Below are 23,995 nucleotides of genomic sequence, written 5' to 3'. Positions count from 1 at the left end.
ATGTCGCAGTCTGTGAGAATTGGGTGTTCTCTAATAAATAAATCAAAAGGCCCTGGAGTATGACGTATACGCTCCACCCGCGGGGAAGCCTTGCGGCAGCCAAGTATCGGTCAAGAATTTGTGTGAAACTAGTCTCGCAGAAAACTCGTAGTTCAAGGCATAGTCCACTATTCAAGTTGTGATCTAGTGTAACATAAATCTCGAAGTGGAAGTTCAACTTCATAGTCTCCACTAAGCACCGGTATATACACAATATTCTGGAACTAAATGATGAGATGTGCCAATGAGACTTTGTGGGGGATTGTTGGAATTTTGCTAGTAGGCCTTTGGCCCAAAGCCCAACTAAAATTCGGAAATTCTCTTGGCCCATTCATGCACACATGTGAGTGGAGTGAGTGAGGCTAAAGTATAGTCCCACCCCGGAAGTTGAGAGAGAGTTGCACCTCTTTATAAGGTGAGCTCTTCTACCACTTGTATGATCATGAGAAGAGAAGACCTACACGCGCGCTCCTCCTCCTCGCTCGCCTCACCACGCCACGCCTCGTCACGACGCGCCGCGCCGTGGGGCGGGGCGCGGGATTGAGCCGAGCCGAGGACAGAGCTATGCACGTTGTCTATATTTTTACTGCTCGGGAAAATTAATGAGTCATTAATTAATAATTAACGGACGCGTTAATTACTGAACCGTTTTCGATTCTTTTGGATCGTGACGACTCGGACGTGGGGTTTATTCCCACGACCTACCCGGCCCGCACTATATAGTCAGGCAGACGTCTACCCTAGCCGCTGCCACTTCGTATGGTTTCTCACCACCGTTCCAGATCATTGCGCCGCCAAGCAAGTCTTCTCCATCCCTCCTTTCGGCGTGCACCGGGAGAAGGGACAGCAGGCCTCCGGAACCCCGCCTCTCGTGATCCTGTACGGGAGAGGGGCGATCAGGTTTTTGGGGAGCGCACTCGCGCGACTGCTGGCAGCGACGACTTCGCAAACGACGACTTCTTCCCCGACCTCGGCAACCTCGTCCTCGACGATATGGGTGACAACATCAACGCCGGCGGTGTTGCTCCCGCTGCACCGTATGTGATTCTATCCTTCCTGTTCGAGATCGTGGTAGAATTCATGTGTCTAGTATGTGCCCTAAATGTGATTTGTTCATCTGCTATGCTAGTTCACATGATTAGTTTAATCTTTGTTGCTGTAGTCATGATTTATCTTCTATTTATTCGGATTAAATCTCGTAGTAATTTGCTCATATTTCCAACACTTACATGGAGATTCGTGTGGGTATTTTCTTTTTCTTTTTTCTTTTCCTTTCTATACTTGATTGAGCCACTTAAATGTGCAATAACTGGGGCACATTTAGATGTGCCCTAGACATTCCCGTAAAATATCCTTCATGAGCAAAGGGCAGCTTGCCATCAGATGCTTAAATCCATCCGTTGCCATGATATCTCCTAGCCTGTTTTGTGAGGTCATGAACCCAATGCATGCTTCGATCTCTAGTTCTCTACAGTGGTGCTGCTCTGCCAGAACCAACGTGGTTGCCACCGTTTCCAGGTCGATGCTGTCACGCAGCCTTCCTTCGTAGATAACTCTTAGCCTCTCCAACCCCTATCGATCTGCCGCAACCAACAAGTGCTAAATGTTTGTAGTTTTACCTTCTTTGCTGTCCCAATCATCTAGCATAGAATCCGTGTATATTAAGTGAAGAAGCGCCTCGCTCAAAAATGCCCTTTGTCTGCAAAAAAATCAGCAAAAATGCCCAACCCCTCAAAAAAATCAGCACAAATGCCCGTGCGTTGCAATAGAAGACATTGTTATCGGTCTCATGCCTCGACTTATTTCTGTTTGTCCTATTATCCTCGTCCCAGTCCGCCATCAGCATCTTCTCCACACACTTCTGTATCTCGGCCCTCAACGCCTAGGCCCCCACTGTCCTTCTCGTTTCTAGTGGACCATCATGTATACCGAATAGTAAGCTTGTTCCCATTTTATCAATGCAGTCTTCCGTTGGAATGTGATGTGGCATGATCATTGCATGCATAAGACACTGAAGAAACAGAGAGATTGAGAGTAGTAATTGTAATTATTGAAATATTAGGCAAATTTATGATTAACTAGTAAATAATTCATAACTAGAACATAAAATAGCAAGCAACAATCTAGCATACTAAACAAACAGGAAAACATGCACAACAAAATCGCATATGTAACAACAACTACAAATAGATACATGAACAGATCACGATGAGCGTATTGTTCGTTAGCTGCTGCAGGAGCGACGTCGTTAATGATGATGATGGCGGCGATCTGTTGCCGATAGCGTTATAGACAACGATGAGTAGCGCTGCCCGACTTGAACGGAAGACGACCCGTGATGACGAACTTGAGCAGCCTCATAGATGATTTTCAAAAACCTATTTCGTCCACTCCCAAGTACGATCGCAAGGACGACGGCCTCGGAGAACTGCTCTCCCGCACGCCGATGCATGCATGACAACGTTCTGGATGGAGTAGACTTCGGCAGCGATGCAAGTTGCGAGATAAGGCAAAACCCTGGATGTTTTCGACATGTCTTTGGCCGCGGTCGGTAACAGTATATATAATAGCACCAGAAGTGGTATCGTGTCGCGATGACGATCTCAAACCGACTTGATTTCTAGGTCGTATTCCTTGTTGATAGTAAACTTCCCAAATAAGATGTACCTAGGGAATACCATAGTGATTAAGGAACTTGTGTATCATCTTCATAGCAAGCACGTGTTCTAAGTGTGTAGGTTAAGAATTCTAAGTCCTCCTTTATCCTTTGGTTTGCAGATCATGTCCCAAGCCGCAAGGGGTGGGTTCTTTTTTACAAATCTTTGCCTCTCCAGAAAAGATGCCGTCTATATTTGTTTTTTTGATCAATGATACCTTTATAGAGAAGGAGACAACTCATGAGGAAGATGGGCAAGGATGAGAGGACTGCATTAACCATGAGCGGCGTGCCATCATAGCTTAAGTATTGAGAGCAAATGGCCAGTCTTTTTTGAATTCTCTCAATGATGTACATGAAGAACTCCATTTTCAGTTTACTGAAGCCCAGTGGTGTGCCTAAGTAAATAAAAGGGAAGGTTCCAATAGCACAACCCACGAGAGTAGACAGATGTTGCACTGCTTCTTCAAAGACATTGTTTGGGAGCAAACTGGATTTTTGATAGTTAACCTTGAGGCCCGAGGCCTTTGAAAATAGATGGACTAGGCTCTGCAGTTGTTGGAGTTGGTCTGAGCAAGCAGGCATAAAAATCAAGGTGCCATCTGCATACTGCTGTACAGGAAAGTCAGGACAAGAGGTGGAACTGAATGGAGGTGTAATGACTCCTCTGTTATTTGCATCATGCATCATTCATAATAAACAGAAGGGGTGATAGTGCCCCCCCCCCCCCCCCCATGTCTAACACCCCTTCTGCATTTAAACTGTGTCCCAGGGATGCTGTTCAAATTTGATTTTACCGTTCATCATGGGAGCAATGAATTTGGGTGTAGCCACCACTTTTCCAATATCCTTCATGAGCATATTGGTGTGTATTGTCGTACTATATATTTTTTTGCGAGAAAAACACCTGATCTATTCATCAACTGTAAAGGTAGTACAAAGAACATCAGAAATAAAAATTACATCCAGGTCCATAGACCACCTAGCAACGACTACAAGCACTGAAGCAAGCCGAAGGCGCACCGCCGTCATCACCCCTCCATCACGGAGTCGGGCAAAGCTTGTTGTAGTAGGCAGTTGGGAAGTAGGCCCTACAGGATCAGCGCACCAGAACAGGAATCGCCGCTGATGAAAAGAAGTGTAGATTGAAAGGATCCAACCTGTAGACACATGAATATAGACGAACGAAGACTAGATCCATGTGGATCCATCGAAAGCAAAACGTCGACCGAATCCCATGAGATCTGCCGGAGACAGACCTCCACACGTCCTCCGATGATGCCACAAACACCGCCGGGACGGGGGCTAGGCGAGGAGAACCTTATTTCATCTTCAGAGAGCCGCCACCATCTCATCCATCTGAGTAGGACAAACCCTATCAAAACTTAAAAAAAATCCAAAAACGGAACCCTCCCGCCGGCAAGGCCCGAGATCCACTGCGCCTCCATGGCCCTAAGGCTAGCGAAGTCGAGGCAGACCGGCGCCGGCGCCGGCGGGAGGCACTGAAAACCCTAGCGGTAGGTGCCTTCCGCTCGTGCAAACGTGTCATATATTGAAGTGATTATACTTATATACCAAGAAAGGGAGAACAATAACATGATTCTAGCTAAAGTTGAAATGTAGATAAGCGAACACAATGATTGAAATCTGAAAATCGGTATAATCATCTACTTAGTACTCCCTCCATTCCAAAATATAGTGCGCCCGCGCTTCCCGAGGTCCAACTTTGACCCTAAATTTAACCAACAAGACCAACTGTGGCGGGAGAAAAAATTATATAATTGAAAACTTCTTTCGAATACGAATTCATTGATGTAATTTTTGCTCACGCCGCAATCGGTCTTGGTAGTTAAATTTACGGTCAAAGTTAAAGCACGTAGATAGAGGAAGCACTACATTATGGAATGGATGGAGTACTACATACTGGTGACATGATCATTTAATTTCTAGACAAACAAGACTTTCCACTCAAGACACAGGACACCTTGTCTAAAATATCCTTCGTGAGCAAAGGGCAGCTTGCCATCAGATGCTTGAATCCATCCGTTGCCACGATATTTCCTAGCCTGTTTTGTGAGGTCATGAACTCAATGCAGGCTTTTTTGAGATCGCCGCAATGGTGCTGCTCCGCCAGAACCAGCATGGTCGCAACTGTTTCCACCTCAATGCTATCACACAGCCTGTCTTCGCACATAATTCTTAGCCTCTCCAATCCATATCGATCCGCCGCAACTAGCAAGTGCTGCATTTTTTCAGTTTCATCTTTGTTGTCTCCATCATCTTGGAGGGAATCCGTGTATATGAAGTGAAGAAGCGCCTCGAAGATTGGTGGCTCGACGTCGTAGATCTTGATGCTCTCTGCCGCGCTCTCCTTCATAGGCCCAAGAGCTCCGCCTTGAAGACCGGAGACCGTGCAGCTAACAAGTATCTGTGGGCGCTGAACAACTGGCCAGATACACTGAATGTCACATCTGCTCCTTGTCCTTCCTTCCACATCTGATGGAGATGGTCTTGCAGGTTTGGCTGCGGAACCACAAGAATGTTCCTCTTGACCTCGGTCCGTGGTTCTCTTATCACGGTAAGAACACACCGTATAATGAAGTAGCCATTGTTTGCCTTGGACGACGATGATTTCAGCAGCCTTGATTTCTCGACGAATTTACGATAACCAAAATCATAAGTTGGCGGAGAGAAGGTGTGGTTCAACGAACCGTGTCTTGTTAGCACTTTGCGCTCTTTTTTCAGCATGTTCAAGGTGAACTTAGCCCTCACACCTTCCTGTTGGTTGACACAATACAAAAAGGCTGAAGTGTTACCGGCACAGTTGACCGATGAACCATCTGGGGAGAATTGGATAGTCCAGTCGTAGCCACCGACGCTGAAGACGCAGGAGCTGATGTACTTGCCGACGCCCAAGCCGTCGAGCAGCGGGTAACTGGCCACCTCGAAATCGTGGGCGGCGGTGAAGCTCTCCGTGGAGGATCTGGACGACGTCGCGGGTAGGATGTGGCCATGGTTATTAACGACGGCCGGGGAGTTGTTGGCCGTGGCCATGGCAAAGATAGCTAGAGAGAAGCGACGATGGTTGATGGGGGTACGTACGTGCGCCTGTCCCAGCTGATCCCTTTATCGACGATGGACCTTACCTTCTGGTTTCCTTAACGACTTCTGTCTCTCTCTCCGGTTATGATGCAGAGTCCGGTATGGCTCAGTTGTTTGTTGATGCAAGAAAACCTGATGCAAAGACCGGAGCCCAACGAGGGGTCTTCAGAGTAGAGATGAGACCTGGCCGGGTACATATAGTCATCCGATCTGAGTCGGTTCAGGCAATTCGATGGACTGAAGACCCAACGGAGTAAATAAACCTGCTGTGTTATAAGATGCTGCCCGGCGCGCGCATCGCTGTTCTCCTCCAGACCAGTTGAAGTGCGCGAGATTTTTTTTTAAACCAGGCTTTACCCCTTTTCCATTACTAAAAACGGAAATACAAACCAGTTCAAGATAACAGGAGAAGGGAAAGAGGGTTGAGTGAGTTCAAGCATTATCAGGAAACCCACCACATCCGCCCGCCATCGAAACGGATGTCATGGGGCGAAAACCTGGTAACACTAACATCAAGTCTATTACAGCCAACCAAAGAACGACCAAACAGAGCAAACCACACATCGGATCGCCCGAACTGGCAAGACTAGACAAAAGCATCAGACGATGAGATAGGACAGAGAGGATCGCCTCCAGCTCCAGTTTTCCACCACGCCGAGGCCGCATCTTGGTCTTCATGTCTGGATCGTTTGCTTGACAAGGTCACATAGGTTCATCAGCTGCAGCGTGTCATTCCTGATCATCTCTGCACCTGCGCAAAGCTCTCCAGCCGCCTCTCCTTTCTGCAAACCTGTCTAGTACAAAAGAAACGAACAGAGAGAGAAAACAATCTCAAAAGGAGTCTTAATCTGTTTTTTCTCAAAGGTGGCTCGATTACGCGCCAACCAGATGGCCCAACAAGTAGCAGCTAAGCCCACAATATAAAAGGTTTCTTTGCCACGAAGAAATTTACTGCACCAGACAAAATATTGCCAATAGTTGTTAGGGCACATATCAGTGCCCAGCACCACCTCAATAGATCTCCAAACCACCAGGGCCGGCCCTATGTTTTGGGAGGCCCTAGGCGAACTCGACAACATGGGCCCCTATGTCTAAGTCCTAAGACCATATATATGTATGTGTGTGTTATATATATGATTTATTAAAAGTAACTTTTAGTCACACATCTTTAATTTAAAATTTGACTATAATAATTCAAATGACTTCATCAAGAACAATAATAACCAAATTCGAACTGATTCCATCAACAACAATAATACTAAAAAATCACAAAATGAAACTAACATGACATGATTAATTACCTCAAATAAGAACCAAATTAGACTGACTCCATCGACAACAATAATACTTTAGTGCTTCAAAAAAGGTTTCTTCGGGAGTAGTTTCTTGCCCCTGTTCTTCAATGACATCAACATTGCTTGAAGATGTAAAGAACTTATTCAAAGAATCCTTCAATGGTAGAATTTTCGGATCACTTTCTTTCTTTTTTCTTCTTGTTTCAGCACCTGACAATTGCTTCTTCTTAGGTAACATGGCAGGCTAATGTCCTAAAATCATGAAGAAAAGATCAAAAGAGGATACAAAGAATTAGGAATTTATACATCGGATGATTGGAACCCTAGACATGTACATAGAATGACAAAAAAATGATTGATTGAATTAGAAAATTTAAAACTTCATGCATACTGAAATTGGAGGATGGATCATGGATGTATAGTTGAATACGTAATTAAATACTAAATAAAGAATAAATAAAGTATTGAAATTGTCAAATTAGGGTTTGGGGGATGGACAGGAACTGAGAAACATGGATGGAAACATTCAAACGTACTTTAGGGATTGGGAATGGCCGCGTTGCTGACTTCAAGACTTGTAGTCGCCAGTCGGATGTATACTTGTATACGTATTGCCGCGGTGCCACCTTGCCGGATGCCGGATGGCCGGGCCGCTGGGTTGCTGGACTGTCGTGCGGCATGCCGCGCGTGCAGCTCCAGCGGGCAGCGGGCCAGCGGCAGGCGAGGCGAGGATGACACGGCAAAGCGCCGAGCGACGGAGCGAGGAGGCCGACGGGCGTCACGGCGCCTGACGAACCTAACCTACGAAGGAAAAGGAAAACGAGCAGTCGTCTGTCTGCCAACTGGCGTGAGTCACGGTGTCACTTCGTGACTTCGCGTTCGTTAATCGATCAGCGATGGCTTGCTAGCTATCTGATGGGCCTAGCCCATCTTATTTATTTTCTCGAGTTCTTTTGTATTTTTTTACCTATTTTTTGCTGGGCTATAATATAGATATATACTTTGTCATGGGCCCCCCTCCTCACCTGGGCCCTGGGCCGTCGCCCCGCCGCCATACCCCCAGGGCCGGCCCTGCAAACCACCCTAGCAACGGGGCAAGTGAAAAAAAGTGGTTAGAGGTTTCTACCTCCCTGCAGAAAGAGCAACGAGGATTCCCTGGCCACTTTTTTCCCTCATCACTTGTCTTGTGAGTACTGCGTCTTGAGATAACTGCCATAAAAAGATTTTGATCTTGAGAGGAATTTTTGCTTTCCATATCCACTTATAGTTACACCCAGGGAGGGGTTTTTCCAACAGTTTGTACACAGATTTGGTAGAAAACTTGTCGTTCTGGTTAAGTCCCCAGGAGACTTTGCCACCATCTCCACTTTTAGCAAGAGGGATGTTATTGATGGTAGATCGCAACGCTTTCCACTGCTTAAGCAGATCAGGGGTAAGCCTGCGTCTAAAGAAAAAGCTGGCATTGTTGCCAGCCAACTTGTTCACAGTACAATTCGGAAAATTGCAGATATCAAACAACTGAGGGAACTGTTCCTGAAGAGCAAGAGACCCATTAATCGAGTCTTTCCACAGCCTAGTGATGTCCCTTATTTTTGTTTCTATTTTTCTGCCCAACATATATACATTTTTTACTTTGAGCAGTGATTTCCAGCAAGGTGAGTCAGAGAATCTGGCAGTAACATCCGCAACAGTTTTGTTGCGAAGGTATCTAGCCCGGACAATATCCTACCAGAGCCCTTTTTGTGTTTCAAGTTTCCACCACCATTTGACCATCAGGCTAATGTTTTGTTTCCGCAGGTCCTTAATACCCAAACCTCCTTTATCCTTGGATCTACAAATTCTACTCCACCTCACAAGGTAGTATCTCTTTTTTTTATTACATCCTTGCCAGAAGAATCTCCTTCTGTGTTTATCCTATCTCTCAATAAAAGTTTTATTCATAAGCCACGTCGACATATGATACAGAGAGATTTGTGTAACCACAGAATCTAACAGGGTATGTCTCCCACCCATCGAGGCCGCATTACCTATCCGGGCCTCGAATCTTCTTAGGTACTTGCTCACAATGAACTCCCAATCAGAGTTTTTCAGGTTTGTATAGCTCACAGGCATGCCCAAGTAGGCGAAGTATTCGGTGAAAATGACTGTTCAATGAAAATCTGAAAATTCCTATCATGCACTGTTGGATCCATGGTGGACGTCCTGGATCAAACGTGGGAATGCTAGTAATCCACTTAAACACAATTTAGCAAATAACCCCCTCTCTGTATTCACCACCAGTTGAATAGGAACTTGACTCCTCGTGCTGCTGAGATCAGATCGTTTCCATCGTCTTGAGCGCCGCCGTGATAAACCCTTGCCCGGCGCCTAGCGCCTGCCCTCAGCCGGCCGCGACCGGCCCTCCGCCCGTCGCGACTCTCCTCCCTTCGCCAAGCGCGACACTCCCTCCGCTGGCTGTGTCTCTTGCCATGACGCCCCTCCCGCCTGGGTTGATCGTGGCTCACCCTCCGGCAGCCGTGACTGGCCCTTCAGACAACTCGTCTTCGTCTCCGCTGCCCTCCGCAATTCTGTCGCGGGACATGCCTTTGCCTTTTCGTAGTGATGTACAGGTAAGCCAGCAGATGGAGCATTAACCTAGAATTGTAGGGACCATAGTTTACTACCAGCATATGAATGATGAGTAGCAAATTGGTTGTCACTAATTAACTAACTAATTTTTGTTAAAATGTGAGCATGCTACAGAAGACGCACATGCTTTGTCTACCATGAGCAGTGTGCAGCCGGTCAAAAGAATGCTTTGGCTGCTCCATGCCTATTAGTTTCATTGTTATTGTCAAGCATAGCAATTCTTTAAAAAAAACACAAGGCAAGAGAAAGCCATAGATCAACCAGTATACAGAGGAAAGCCGTAACAATTTATCTGAAAGGGTTGCTGCCAATAACTCTAGTAGACAAGATGAATTCGAGGCATACATTGGTTGTACTATGCCTAGTGAAGTTGAAATCCATCCACCAACTGATGTCCACACAAAGGGAAGATGCAAAAGAATTAAGGGGCACTTAGACAAGGGTGGAGAAGGGAAGCAAAATAAGGATGGAGGTGGGAAGCAAAATAAGAAAGGTATGTAAGGCGTGTAAGCACTAAGCAGGACCCAAAAAGCCTCGCATGTGCAAGGCGTGTAAGCAGGTTGGCTTCCAAGATAGTCATATGTGCCCTAACAAGAACCAAGAACCATAAAGGTAATTGCCATACACACAAAATGACTACTATTTCATTATTCAAATGTCCATTCTAACTGTTATGCTCATGTTTATGTGCAGCTTATTTTATTTGATTCGAGGCAACCGGCTGCTTTTTATTTTGGTGTAGTACAAGATGGAATTCAAAGCTTCAGTATTATCCTATTTCAGAGCTTCAAAGTTGTTTGTTGTTCATTGAGAGACATGGCTAGTTGCTTATTTCGAACTTCCTTTTCCTCTCAAAAAAAAAAAACTTCCTTTTGTTACATGCTACTGAGTTTGCTTTATCTGTAGTGAGACATGTCTAGTTGCATATTTGGGACTACAAGTTCATGTGTTCGCGATTTTCTGAATGGGCATTGTGCCAATATTTGATCAAGCTGAAACCATGCAAATGTTTACAAAGATGTTAATTTATTGACTTTGTTCGAACTTAGCAAACTGAAACTATGCAAGAATTTCGAAGTTGTGCATTCAGTCTTTTTTTAGACTTGCACACAAAGATTTTTTGCAACGATTCCACGACTCAGCCAATCTGAATCTTTCTTTATCTAGATACATGTATTGCGAAACATGAGCTCAGTTTACAATCACCATGGAAAAACTACAGGGGAGTTGAATAGCTGCAGAACTAACAGAACAATAAATCTCAGTGCACAAGCTTCAGCATTTGTACAATTCTTCAGAGAACAGAAGTTGTCCTGAACATTTCTTCAGACAACTGAAAAAGTGAGGCACAGGGGTAGCCCACGTCCACGGTGTTGCCGCGCAAGGCCGACGCATCCGGACGCCACTGTGATGGACGCGGCAACCATGCAGGTCACGCCCACTGTCATCGTGGCAACCGTGCAGGTCACAACCTCCTCCGTCATCGTGGTGCAGCAGCTCGGAGGCACTGGTAGCACCATGCCGTTGTACTTCACCACGCTGGCTGGTGCGGCAGGTGTGCGCGCCACCTGCGCAGTTCCACTCCTCCGTCAGGATATCCTCGTCTTTACCCCTGGGCAGCGTCGTCGCCTCTGCTCCTCTGTAGTGCGAACGCTGCGGACATCCTCGGGCGCCCTACCCTCTGATGAGAGCTACATTCAATTCAGAACACCGGATCAAACAGAGGCAAATTCACATTCAGTAATAAGTATCATACATCAATGGATTACATCGGAAATTATAAGAGATGCATGTGAATATATTGGAAGAGGGCAGGGGAAACCATGTACATTCAGTTACATACACATGAGCTACAGATGTAGTGCCACCACCGTTCATACATACTATGTAGTGCATCAGCAACATTCAGTGGAGCAAGCATCAGCATGTACATTGCTTCAGGTACTACTTCAGGCATAGTGCTAGCATATCTTGGAGCAAGCATCAGCACGTACTCTGCTTCAGGTATACATGCCCAGATGTAGTGCATCAGCAACATTCAGGGATCAAGCAGTACTCTGCTTCAGCACATTCAGTAATATACAGGGCCTTCCAACATTCAGTGGAGACCGAGGCCGCTTGGTCGCCCTTGCATCGGGTCGTCCTCGCATCAAGCAGCGTGGATGCCGTCGGGTTGTCCTCGCATCGGGGTAGGGCCCAGGCCGCCAGGTCGCCATCCGGTCGAGCAACGCCGACGGCGCCCGTCCGCCGCCAGCTGGCCGTCGCATCGGGGCAGCATGATAGCGTGGCCGCTGGGTTGATGTCGCGTGGGCGCATGCTGGGGCAGCACCGCCGGCGGCCTGGAAGGTTACGTGCTGGACGGCCGCCGTTGCGCGGTGGAGCAGACGGGGAGATTTGGTGCGGGGGGATTTTAGGATTACTAACCTATAGCAGAATAAAAGAAGGGGGTTATCTCTTAATATGTGTTTAAGTTGATTGTTATAATCCCACCTCCAATCCATGCCGTTTCTTCACAATCTGATGGCCCATGATGTAATTTTCAGATTTTCACTGGTTGCCCATTTTAATGGGAAAGCTGCCTATCTCACAGTTAAACGACTCCGCATACTTTTTCACGATATCTTCATCCCCCCCCCCTCCCCCCCCCCCCCACACACACACACACCACGGTGAGAATTTCACTTTTCTGGAAGTTAACTTTTAACCCAGACATCATTTCGAACAAATATAACAGCAACTTCAAGTTAACTGCCTTCGATATCATCCTCCAAGCAAATGATGGTATCGTCTGCGTACTGCAGAACAGCCACCCCCTCAAAAATGAGGTCAGATGCCAAACCTGTGATCAACTTATTATTCTGGGTGTTTTTGATCATTTTGGTGAGGCATTCCACAGCCAAGTTGAACAGAAAAGGAGAGTGGGGGTCGCCTTGGCGGACCCCTTTAGCACTTTGAAAATATGGGCCCGTACAGTTATTCAACTTGATGCTAATTGTCCCCTCGTATAGGATTTGTTTAATCCATCCACACCAGGTTTCATTGAAGCCACGCATTTTATGACATTCAAGAAGGAAATCCCGGTTTACTTTGTTATAGGATTTTTCGAAGTCAAGCTTAAGGACAATTCCCACTTTTTTCTTGACATGTGTATAGTTGAGAATCTCATGGAGTGAGAGCACACCATCCATGATGTTCCTCCCTTTCACAAAAGCATTCTGGGTGAGGCTGATTAGTTTATCAGCGTATACTGCAACCCTACGGTCGAGCACTTTAGTTATGAGCTTATAGGGGCAACGGAGCAAACAAATTGGCCTAAATTGCTGAATTCTCTCAGCACTAGACACTTTAGGCAAAAGGGTAATAATCCCATAATTGAAACGTTTTACATCAAGCTTACCTTGATGGAAATGGTCGAGAAGGGCCATAATATCGTCCTTAACTATATCCCAACAGACCTGATAAAATTCAACAGGAATATTATCAGGTCCGGGGGCTTTGTTTGGGGCCATGTCAAACAAAGCAGTCTTAACTTCTTGTTCTGTAAATTCTTGACAAAGATCCACATTATCCTCCGTAGAAAGTTTCTCATCATCAGTCCACGTCTCAGGGTTAAGACGGAACAGATTACTAGGAGCTGGGCCAAATAGATCTTTGTAAAAATTAGTGGCATGGGCAATCAGGTTATCAGTGCCCTCTATGGTAACATCATCCCCCGCCTTAAGAGAATGGATGGTGTTTTTACGCTTGCGGCCATTAGCAATCTTATGATAGTAATCTGTGTTTAAATCCCCTTTAAGGAGCCAACGCTCATGTGACCGTTGCAGCCAAAAGATCTCTTCATTGACAAGTAACTCGTGCAACTCGAAGTTGGCATCCATCTTCCTACTGTAGAGCTCAGGAGGAAGTGGTCCATCTTCTTCGAGCTCTTCGAGCATGGATAACTCCATTCTAAGGTCCTCCTTCCTCTTCTTATTATGACCATATCTATCGGAGCCCCACCCTTTGAAAAAGGTTTTGAATCTTTTCAGTTTGATATTCAGGATGTCTATGGGATCGGAAGATTTAACTTTTCTAGTCCAGATCTGACTGACTAGCGGCAGGAAACTATCGTCTTTAATTCAGGAAAGATCAAAACGAAACTCCCTTGGTTTGGGAGCATCTCTCCCCTCCTCTCCTTTGGAAATAAGCAAAGGATTGTGATCAGATATCTCATGAACTAGTTTTCGAACAGAGACAAGCGGAAACATGTCTTCTCAATCTTCAGACATGAGGATACGATCCAGTTTTTCCAAAGTGGGGTGGGCATGTTGGTTCGTCCAGGTATACTTACCCCCATTAATGTGGATCTCACGAAGAGCTAAGGTATTGATGATAGAATTAAATAGATCCGAAGATTTATGATTGTTAAGTTTCTTGTTTTTTCACCAGAATGTCTCAGGATATTAAAATCGCCCCCAACAATACAGGGCACTTGCATCCCAATACAAGTGGCAGCTAGTTCGACCAAAAAATCCCCTTTCAATTCTTCATGAGCTGGACCATAAACTACTATCAAACCCCACTTCAACTTCTCCGGTCTGTCCAGCAACACTAATTGTAGCATATGTTTCCCCTTAACACAGGAGATGATATCTAGCTTGTCACACCTCAACCACATATAGGATGCCACCAGATTTCCCAACAGAAGGAATCCAGTTCCAATGGAAGGATCCAAAGGGGTCAATTCTCCTCAAGCACTTAGGGGAGAAGTTTTTCTTCATAGTTTCTTGTAGGCCCAGGAAATCAAGGGAATGGTCACTAATCATGTCTGAGAGGCAGGTGGCCATCCCTTTCTTGCCCACCCCTCGACAGTTCCAAATGAGGCCTCTCATTTGGCACGTTTCTTATGGAAATTGGAACGAGTAGCCCTACCAGGAGGCATTGTAGGGTTACAAATCATATCTGTCTTCAGGGCATAACTTTTTTGACGTCTAGTCACAGGTCTAGAAGTTTTAATACCTACTTTCTTTCTATTATTCTTCTTGGATTTACTGGAAGAGATCTTTTCAAGGACGTGTTCTTCTTGATCAAGCCATTCTAGATCCACAGGGTTACTTTTGCCCAACCCATCAATTATCACAATATCTTCATCTATTCCCTGAGCAATGGATTCAGTTTTGCTCTTGTTAACTAGCTCACCTCTAACAATTTCTAACTCTCTGATAACATCCACAGAAGTGAACGAGTCATCAGGTATGTCCACCCCCATTTTACTAGCTCTACTCACTAGCTCATAATTTGACAAGACATCAAAAGAATTTTTACAAGCAGGTTTGGAAGTACCTTTAGGGTCTTTTTTGCAAGCCAGCTTCACCGCCCTGTCTTCCATCTTGTCCTGCATTCCGGATGCGTTACGCTTGCTGAACCTGAGTGCGGCTTCGGTTGCAAGAGGAGGTGTGAGGACAAACTCCTCAAGATGATCCGGGAATGGGAGTTGTACCACATAGTCACATGAAGTTTTCATGCCTGGATCTGTTTCACCCACCACCTCCACAATCTAATCAAAGTTAGTAACATCGGCTACAAAATTTAAGCTATCAACATTACAAGCATCGCCAGTCACCTGAACATCTTGTGAATCTGTCACAAAGTTAGTAGTTTCAATGGGCACGATCCACTTGGAGGAGTTCAGCTTCTCCTCTCTAGCACAATCATCAATCTCCTTCTGCATTGTTTCAATAAGCAAGGAAGTGTCTACCCCACTATCAGATGAGGCCTCCTCCTCAATTTCTGCATTATCACTAGGCAGCAGGCGACAGGCCTTGCCCCCATGATAAGAGTAATCATTTTTGCTAGATCGATGCTTATCAGATGGGCTCTCCTTTTCTCCTGATCAGTACGTTTCCTTTTAGGAGTGTACTCAGGATTGGTTTTGTCATCAGCAACAGGATCCACAGGCTCCTCATCAACAGGGTTTTTAACAAGAACCTCTTCAATTTCATAGGTGAATTTATAGAAGCGTCCCCCAAGCACTCCTTCCGCAGTGACAGGCAAGTGGGATACAGATCTGCATCCTATTTTTGCTCTGACAGAAGAAGGGCGATTAATGGTCGACATATCCACTTCCAGGGTGATCCCAACCAATCCCCCCACATAAGCTACAACTTTATCAGATCTTTTGTTAGGTGGGATCTTACCAATTCTGACCCATGCAACTTCCAGAAGCCCCTCAGAGTTAATATCCTCAGACCAGGGGGAAAATTTCACACTAACTCCACATTGTTTAAGTCTAACATGTTCAACAAAAAGAGCTCTGTCAACCTCTCTAGGGTTGCGGCCCTGGCAAACGTAGATATCAAGATTGGAGGACTGCCGGCGGAGCACCGCTTGCGGATCATCGGCGACGGTTCCTCGTCCACGACGAAGGCAAGCCTAAGGAAACGGGAACGGTATGGACGGAGACTGCTACCGCAGCGGCAACACAGTCCCTGGGAAGAGGAATGACACCAACATGGAAGCCGTCGAGTCCTACCTAGTCAGCGGGCAAGTGTGGTGGTTCTGCGGCCTCTGTCGGTACGTCAACCTCGTCAGAACCGCAATTGGGTCCACCATCACAGCGTCCACCAGCACCATGGCTCTGTACAAGGCCAACTGCTTCCACAAGGGCGGCCACTCCACCGACTGCGGTGGTCTTCTCCCAGCTCCCCAACCTCCACGAGCGAGATAGCATGGCTGTCAATCCTTGTCGCGGTCATGTCCTTTTCCTACTCAACTATAGGCGATTAGGCGTTGGCCTCTCCTTGGCGCAGACCATATCAGGTCCTACTGGCAAGATGACCATGGTTGGCACCGTAATTGGAGTAGACGTTGCAAGTTCGGCCCAGAAGATATGGCTAACACTGCAAGTGCTCGGCAAGCGCTCGGCAACATCGCATTCGCCTACTCATAACTCCATGGTCCTTACAGAAATCCAGGACAAGGTGAAGGCGCGTCAGGCCGAGAACAAGGTGGTGAGGAAGGCGAACCTCATGGCCTTCTACATGCTCTGCAGCTGCCTTGGCTACGCCACCTTCGGCGACATGGTGCCGGCCGGGCAACATGTCACCAGGTTCGGCTTCTACGAGCCCTTCTGGCTCATCGACTAAGCCAATGTCTGCATCGTCGTGCACCTCACCGGTATGTACCTACCAAGTTTACTGCCAGCCCATCTACGCTGCCATGGAGAGCTGGACCGCGGCGCGGTGGCCAGACACGGACTTCGCCGTCCGCCAGTACCATCCCTTCGGCGTCGGCAGGTTCGGCTTCAGTATATCCAGGCTGGTTTGGAGGATGGCGTTCGTCGACGTGAGCACGGTCCTCGCCATCTTGCTGCTCTTCTTCAACGACATCCGACATCCTTGGCCTCCTCGGCGTGCTCGGGTTCTGGCCGCTCACCATATACTTCCCTGTGGGCTGTGGCGATGCACATCCGGCAAAGCAAAGTGAAAAGGTCCTCCTGGAAGTGGGTGGCGCTACAGGGCCTGAGCTTCGTGTGTTTCGCGGCGACCGTGGGCGTGAATCACCCGATCCCTCAAAAACTATGTGCCGTTCAAGACCAAGTTGTGAACAAGATAGCTTGGTCAAGTGAATATATTCATTAACTTCTGTTTGTGCAAGCCTTTTATCAGGAAAAGCTTCTTGTTTTGTGCATTTGTGCGTTTGGTTGATACTCTATTTACTTTTTTGGAATCATGAAGGAGGATTGCATGTCTAATATTAAGAGAGATAAAAAAAGTTCACAACTAGAACCAAACGACGACAGGACGAAGGAGCACTACCAGATACCGTACTTCAAACCTACCTACCACACACCTAGCTAGGCAATAGAAACAAGCTTCGTTGTTGTCAAATAGTACCAGAGAGGAATGCCATGAATGAGCCAAGATTTCTAGAGAAAAAGAGACCTGAGACAAGTTATCTTGCCGTCAAATACTAGGAGTTATTACGCCATGAAGTAGTAACCACACTGATACGGTAAAAACCTAAAAATAACATCAAAATGCAAACACAAATCATCACAATATCATGGTAACACGTACAAGCTGAAAACATTGTTAACTGAACATGGATTGAAATCTAGTGATCTGCATAATTAGTTGCACATATGATGCCTTTACCTCTTAACAGAACTAGCCACCACGGGACACCATGTCCAGTAACTCCTTCATGACCAAAGGACAGCTTGCTACCAAATGCTTGAAACCATGGGTTGCCATAACAACTTGTAGAACATTCCGTGGAGCCATAAACTCAACACATGCTTCTTTGAGATCCTTGCAATGGTGTTGCTCTGCTAAAACCAATGTTGTTGCAACAGTCTCCACGTCAATGCACTCAGACAGTTTACTTTCACACATCCCATTTAACCTATCCAATCCATATCGACTCGAGGCAACTAGCAGATGCTGCAGTTTTGCAATTTCACCCTTCTCTGTGGTGCTCATTGACTAGCAGGGAATCTGTGTATATGAAGTGAAGAAGCGCCTCAAAGATTTCAGGGGCAATGTCATCAATTTTGATACACTGTGTTTCCTTCCCCTTCATGGGACCAAAGAGCTCCGCCTTGAAAACAAGAGACCGTGCAGCCAATAAGCATCTGTGAGCTTCGAACAATTGGCCACCAACACTGAATATCACATCTGCTCCCTGTCCATCCTTCCACATTTGGCAGAGCTGGTCTTGCAGATTTGGCTGCGGAACGACAACAGTGTTCCTCTTAACCTTGGTGCGAGGTTCTTTTATCAGGGTGAGAACACAGCGTATAATCAAGGAGCCATTGTTGGCTTGCGACGATGATTTCAGTTTCGCTTTCGCAACGAATCTGAAGTAGCCCCAATATGACTTTGCTGATGAAAAGACATGATCTATCTCATCACATTTAGTTAATTGTGCCTCGCTGTCTTTCTCTAGCATGTTTAAGGTGAACTTAGTCCTGACATTATGCGTGTCATTCTGTTGGATGTCACGGTCCAGAAAGACTGATGCATAGCCAGCGTAATCTGCCATTCTCCCATCTGGGAAGAAATTCATAAACCATTCGAAGCCACCCACGCTGAAGTTGCTTGAGCGAACGTGTTTGCCGACGCCGATGCCATCCAGCAAGCGGGAATTGGCCACCTCAAAATCATGCACCGCAGTGACACTCTCCGTCAAGCATGTGGACCATGTCTTGGGTAGCTGGCCATGGCTAACTTCAGAGGTGGAATTGTTGGCCATGGTGAACAAAAATGCAACAGGTGTTGCAGGCTTGCGAAGAAGACAGAACTTCCTCTGACAACAGGAGTAGCAAATATGAGCCTTATACTGAGAGATCAACAGGTTTCAACCGGCGAAATCGGACCTTGAACGAAACACAGCCCAGATTTGAATCTGATGACAATGAGATCTTAACACCAAACATGCCACCATTTGGCTGACGCATAGCAGCTTACCATCTACAAAAGCTGAGGAAATTCAAATCGGGAAAAATATTTAGGATCTGAACCAAGGCTACCCAACACTAAAGATGGTTCATGACGAACGGGCAGCGGCACACCGTGGTAGAGAAGGCGACGGAGCTGCGGGAGGACGGCGCGCCGAGGAAAAAGACTCAACATGCGAGGGTGCGACGGGCAATGCACGGCAACGTCGCCAGGCGAGGACGCGATCCCGCACGCTGAGCAGGTCTAGCCGGGAGCGAGCCCGCAGGTGGTGGAGGCGGAGAGGAAGAAACCCCAGCCGCCGGCGCCCCTTGGAAGCATTGGGACTACCTTGTCGACTAGAGGCTCACTACACGGGCTGAGAGAGAGTCTACTTCGTCGCTGGGCAACACAAATAAAAGAGTTTTTAGTGAAACCGGCCCATGAGAAATTAGGCTCGCGGTCCAGTCCTGAGTGGGCTTCAATTTTCCCATGGCCAACGCTGGGCGCCGGCGCCCCGGCCCAGTCTTTCGGCCGGTCCGCTGCTAGGAAAGTCAGGAACCGTCAGATACTCACGTCCTTTGTCTCAAAAAAAAAAAGATACTCACGTCCTCTTCCCTTCCCTTCCCTGTCCTTCCCAACACGCAAAAGCAAATAAAAACACAACGAGCATCATCGATTTCTGCCCCGCGACCTCGAAGCTCCGCTGGTTACCCAGCGCTCGTCGCTCGCTGTCGCCGCTCGTCAGTTGCAGCACAAAAAACAAAGAATACGCCAGTTTTGAAACCAAAAACACATGGTTCCATCAAATAATTAATATGGCTCCAGCAAACAATAATGTGGTTGCAGCAAATATGCTATGATTTCAGCAAAACATATTGATATGGTCCCAGCAAAAAATACACATGATTCCAACAAAAAATTGCTATAGTTCCAGCAAAAAAGTGAAAAGTGGTTCCTCAGGGAAAAAAGTCAATGCAGCAAAAGAATTCATGGCGTCGCCGTTGTATCCGCCCCAGCACCATCCTTGCCGCTTGCAGGAACTCAAAATGTTGGTTCCAACAAAAAATCTATGCAACAAAAATCATGGCACCCCGCCGCAGTGGTCACTCAACACTATCCTCCCCTGCTGCAGCAAATCGAGAAAATGGTTCCAACAAAAATTGAAAGTGGTTCCAGCAAAAATAGAAAAAGAGGGCAACTTACCGCAGCCACCGTTGTCACCGCCATCACCATCATCTCCGGTTGAAGCAAATCCTCGCTGTCCTGGACTTAACACGACAGATGTCCTAGCAAAAGGACTTAGGTGTGGAGCCATCACAATTAGGTTAGCTCGAAGGGGTTGAACGGGACAAAAGAAACAAAGAGTTTTACCCAGGTTCGGCCCCTCCTAATGAGGTAAAAGCCTACTTCTGCTTTCGGTTGTATTGCTTGGGTTTCGATTACCAGGGAGCGAATACGCTTGACCTAGTTCTTGATTCACTGTTTCTTGAGTTAACCCGTCGCCGAGTCACCCCTTTATATACAGGTTAATGCCCGGCGGCTTACAGAGTCTCGGCCGGCTCACACAAATGTGACCGGCTTAGTTTCTAACTAAGCTTACCTTACAGGACAAGTTAAACATACGGCGGCTCGCACCTTTGGGCCTCAAATCGCCTCCGGGTCTTGGGCCGTCAACAAGCCTGCTCTACAAACCGCCATCTTCATGTCTTCGTGGATCTGGCCTCTTCGCCTTTAAGCCGCCAGTGGTATGACCCGACCCCTCCTGGGCGAGTCATACCCAGTAGTTACATCCCTAACATTAGGCCAGGTTAATTTGAACTTGTTCACATCAATCTTTACCACTTGACTTAGCAGAATCTTCCATCATGAATTCCTCATCAACTTGTTGTAACCCGCCATGACGTCACATCACATAGCCGCGGTAACCCGCCATGACATCATGCGCATTAACTTCGCACAAACTCAGGATATCTCAACAAATCCTTATCTTAATGGACCTCCCGAAAATTGAGGCGTCCATGTAACGACATAATCATTTTTCAGCCTCCTCAATTCCCACGCATGCTGCCTAATCACTTCCTTATAAATAAATAAAAAGAAAGAAAAACTCATCCTCCCCTTTTTTGAAACATTACATAATAAATAAATAACAAAGGTCATGCCAAAATGTTCAACATTTTCCTCCCGATTTTCCTTTTTGTACAATTATTTTGGTTTCGGATGCACTTTTTTTAGAAAAGGAGGAGGCCCCGGGCTCTGCATCTGGACGATGCATGCAACAACTTTATTAATAATTCACACAAGATCTTATAAAGTCATACAACAGTAAGACTAAAACCACCGTCTAGGCGACATCTGTCGCTACTCCTATTCAGTTGATGAAGTGATGCTGATAGTCTGGGCCTAATACCAAACAGATCTCGCAGCCAAACCTAACATCTAAGATTGAGATCCCAACCAGGACTCCTGCCGAGTATGGGGCACCTACCAGTCCGACGCACTCCTCAACCAGGACGCCATCTTCAGTGATGTACTACTGCATCTACCTTGCCCGGTCTACCTGCTGTCGACGCCACCACAACGCCATACAACACCACCATCCTGCGCTCGTCCATCATCACACGCCCACCGGCGAGACTCCGCTGCTCCATGTCGCTGAGACCCGCCGTTGTCGACGTGCCAGATGCCGCGTCGCTCCTCCGTCGTGAACACCACATGTTGCCACGGGTCCCATCCCCTAACCGAGCACCCAAACGCCCCAGGCGGCGCCTCCAAGAAGAGTACGACACACGTAGTGCCGCCGCTGCCCAATCTAAGAAGATTTTGGGTTTTCACCCGGGCATGGGGGCGGGGTGGAGGGCATGGACCTCGATGGCGCCTGCAAGGAGGAGAACGGCGACCCTGGTCGTCGCCACCGTCGGGATGAACGAATCATCCAGAGTTTCCTCCGGTCCGATGGCACCTCTACCAGCCCCGCGAACGCACCAAGGCCGACGACCGCGATTGTAAGCCACCAAGTGCGGCGGGAGAGAGCCTGCAGCGTGGAGGAGATCCACCGGCAACTCACCGCCCACGCGGTCAAGACGCCGTCCATCCACCCCACGCGAACGTCGCCAGCCGAGGGCGCCGTCGCTAAGCCTTACGGGGCCGCCGCCCCAGGTCCAGGTTCCTCCACGATTGCCGGAGTGGCGAGATCCTCCATCGCGCGGGCAACGCCATCGCCCAAGCCCGCCGTCGACCAATCCCGCCACCGCCGGGAGCCCGCACGCTGCCGGGAGTCCCACACCCATGGATCTGAGCGCACATGCACCGTCGCGAGCCCGCCGTCTCCGGGATCCGCCACACAGACGGGAGGGCCGCACCCCGCGGATCAAGACGCCCGCGCCACCGTGGATCCGGAAGAGAGGGAGGAGAGACCCTCCACCGCCGCCGTCGCACGCACGGGCTTTGCCTGGCGCCAACCATCGGCAGCGGCGGAGGGAGAGAAGGGCGCTGGAGGGTTATTAGGCGGCGGCGGCGGCTGAGCCCTCCCGAGCCGCCCGCGGGGGAGGCGACGCGAGGGGGAGGCGGACAAAGTAAACCGAACACTGTGAAACTGGTGATCTACCTAGAGGACGCACTTGTCTCGGTAAACCAGAAAAACCAAGTAATAAGACCGCAAACCGAAGACTGTGAAACTGGTGACGGGCCGTTTCAGCGTCTCTGTCGGTATTGTGAACCCTGCTTGTAATGATCCATGCATGCTGGGGGGTGTGGGTATGTGCATCCGGCCGGCTTAGCTACTTTCCTCACGAGGCATGACCTAGCTAGACTTGAATTGCCGGCATGTTTTACCTTGGAGTAGCAATAATCCGTCGAATCGTGGGAGACAGCAGGCAAGAACCCACTTAGTCTGTACTCCTAATGGACGAATTGGTTGAATAGTCCCCCCCACTTTCAACCGGTTTATTTTCAATCGGTTTATTTTCAACCGGTTTTTTTTCGCCCCACCTCCCACAAGCCCCTCCCACCGGTTTTTTTCTTTTCTCGTCTGACCGGCAATACCCAACGTATTTATGGTAATCAATCATAATTAATCCACGTATAGTAATAAATCAATCCAGGTATGGTAAGGTCATAACTCAGGAAATTTTGAATATGGTAATTATATGGTAATAAATTTAAATTACCCCAAAGGCTATCAATTCAGGTATGGTAAGATCATAACTCGGGAAATATCGAATATGATAATAAATTTAAATTACCCAATGTATTTATGGTAATCAATCATAATTAATCCACGTATAGTAATAAATCAATCCAGGTATGGTAAGGTCATAACTTAGGAAATTTTGAATATGGTAATTATATGGTAATAAATTTAAATTACCCCAAAGGCTATCAATCCAGGTATGGTAAGGTCATAACTCGGGAAATATCAAATATGGTAATAAATTTAAATTACCACCAGGTATGGTAAGGCTATCGATCCAGGTATGGCACGCCCTCACCTGATCACCTATCACAATCTCCAGCCCCACGCACGCACCAAAGAACCCACCCGGCACCAAACGCAGCTCCTCTTGATCCCCTCGAGTAAACGCCGCCACCGTCGTGCGATCTTCCTGACACAGACGCCGTCGCCGCCTCCTTCCCACCTACGGCGTCCCCCACATCCATGGTGACGGCGCTCGCGTCCTACACTGACCCTCCGCCTCATATAGGTTGGTCGTTGATGGAGTGGGATGTGCCGCTGCGGTTTGGGGAGGCGCAATCACGATCTGGTTGGGATCTCAGTGTGGACTCTTCTCTGCGATGAAGGATGGCGCTGCCTCCCTGGCAAATGGGATCGGAGGAAGGGGCTCTACGTCGTGAAT

At 47.4% G+C, this 23,995-nt stretch overlaps 3 pseudogenes; 1 reads left to right on the top strand and 2 right to left on the bottom strand.

Moving 5' to 3' along the window:
• Positions 1-4,634: 4,634 nt before the first annotated feature.
• Positions 4,635-5,749, bottom strand: LOC125534129 (annotated as a pseudogene).
• Positions 5,750-15,570: 9,821 nt separating this feature from the next.
• Positions 15,571-17,304, top strand: LOC125537913 (annotated as a pseudogene).
• A 563-nt stretch (positions 17,305-17,867) lies between these two features.
• On the bottom strand, positions 17,868-18,954 carry LOC125534128 (annotated as a pseudogene).
• Positions 18,955-23,995: the final 5,041 nt, after the last annotated feature.

This window comes from Triticum urartu, chromosome 2 (genome assembly GCF_003073215.2).
Source record: "Triticum urartu cultivar G1812 chromosome 2, Tu2.1, whole genome shotgun sequence".
In the NCBI taxonomy this organism is placed as follows: domain Eukaryota; kingdom Viridiplantae; phylum Streptophyta; class Magnoliopsida; order Poales; family Poaceae; genus Triticum; species Triticum urartu.
The sequence above is the reverse complement of the archived record's forward strand: the minus strand, read 5'-3'. Positions and strand labels throughout refer to the sequence as shown.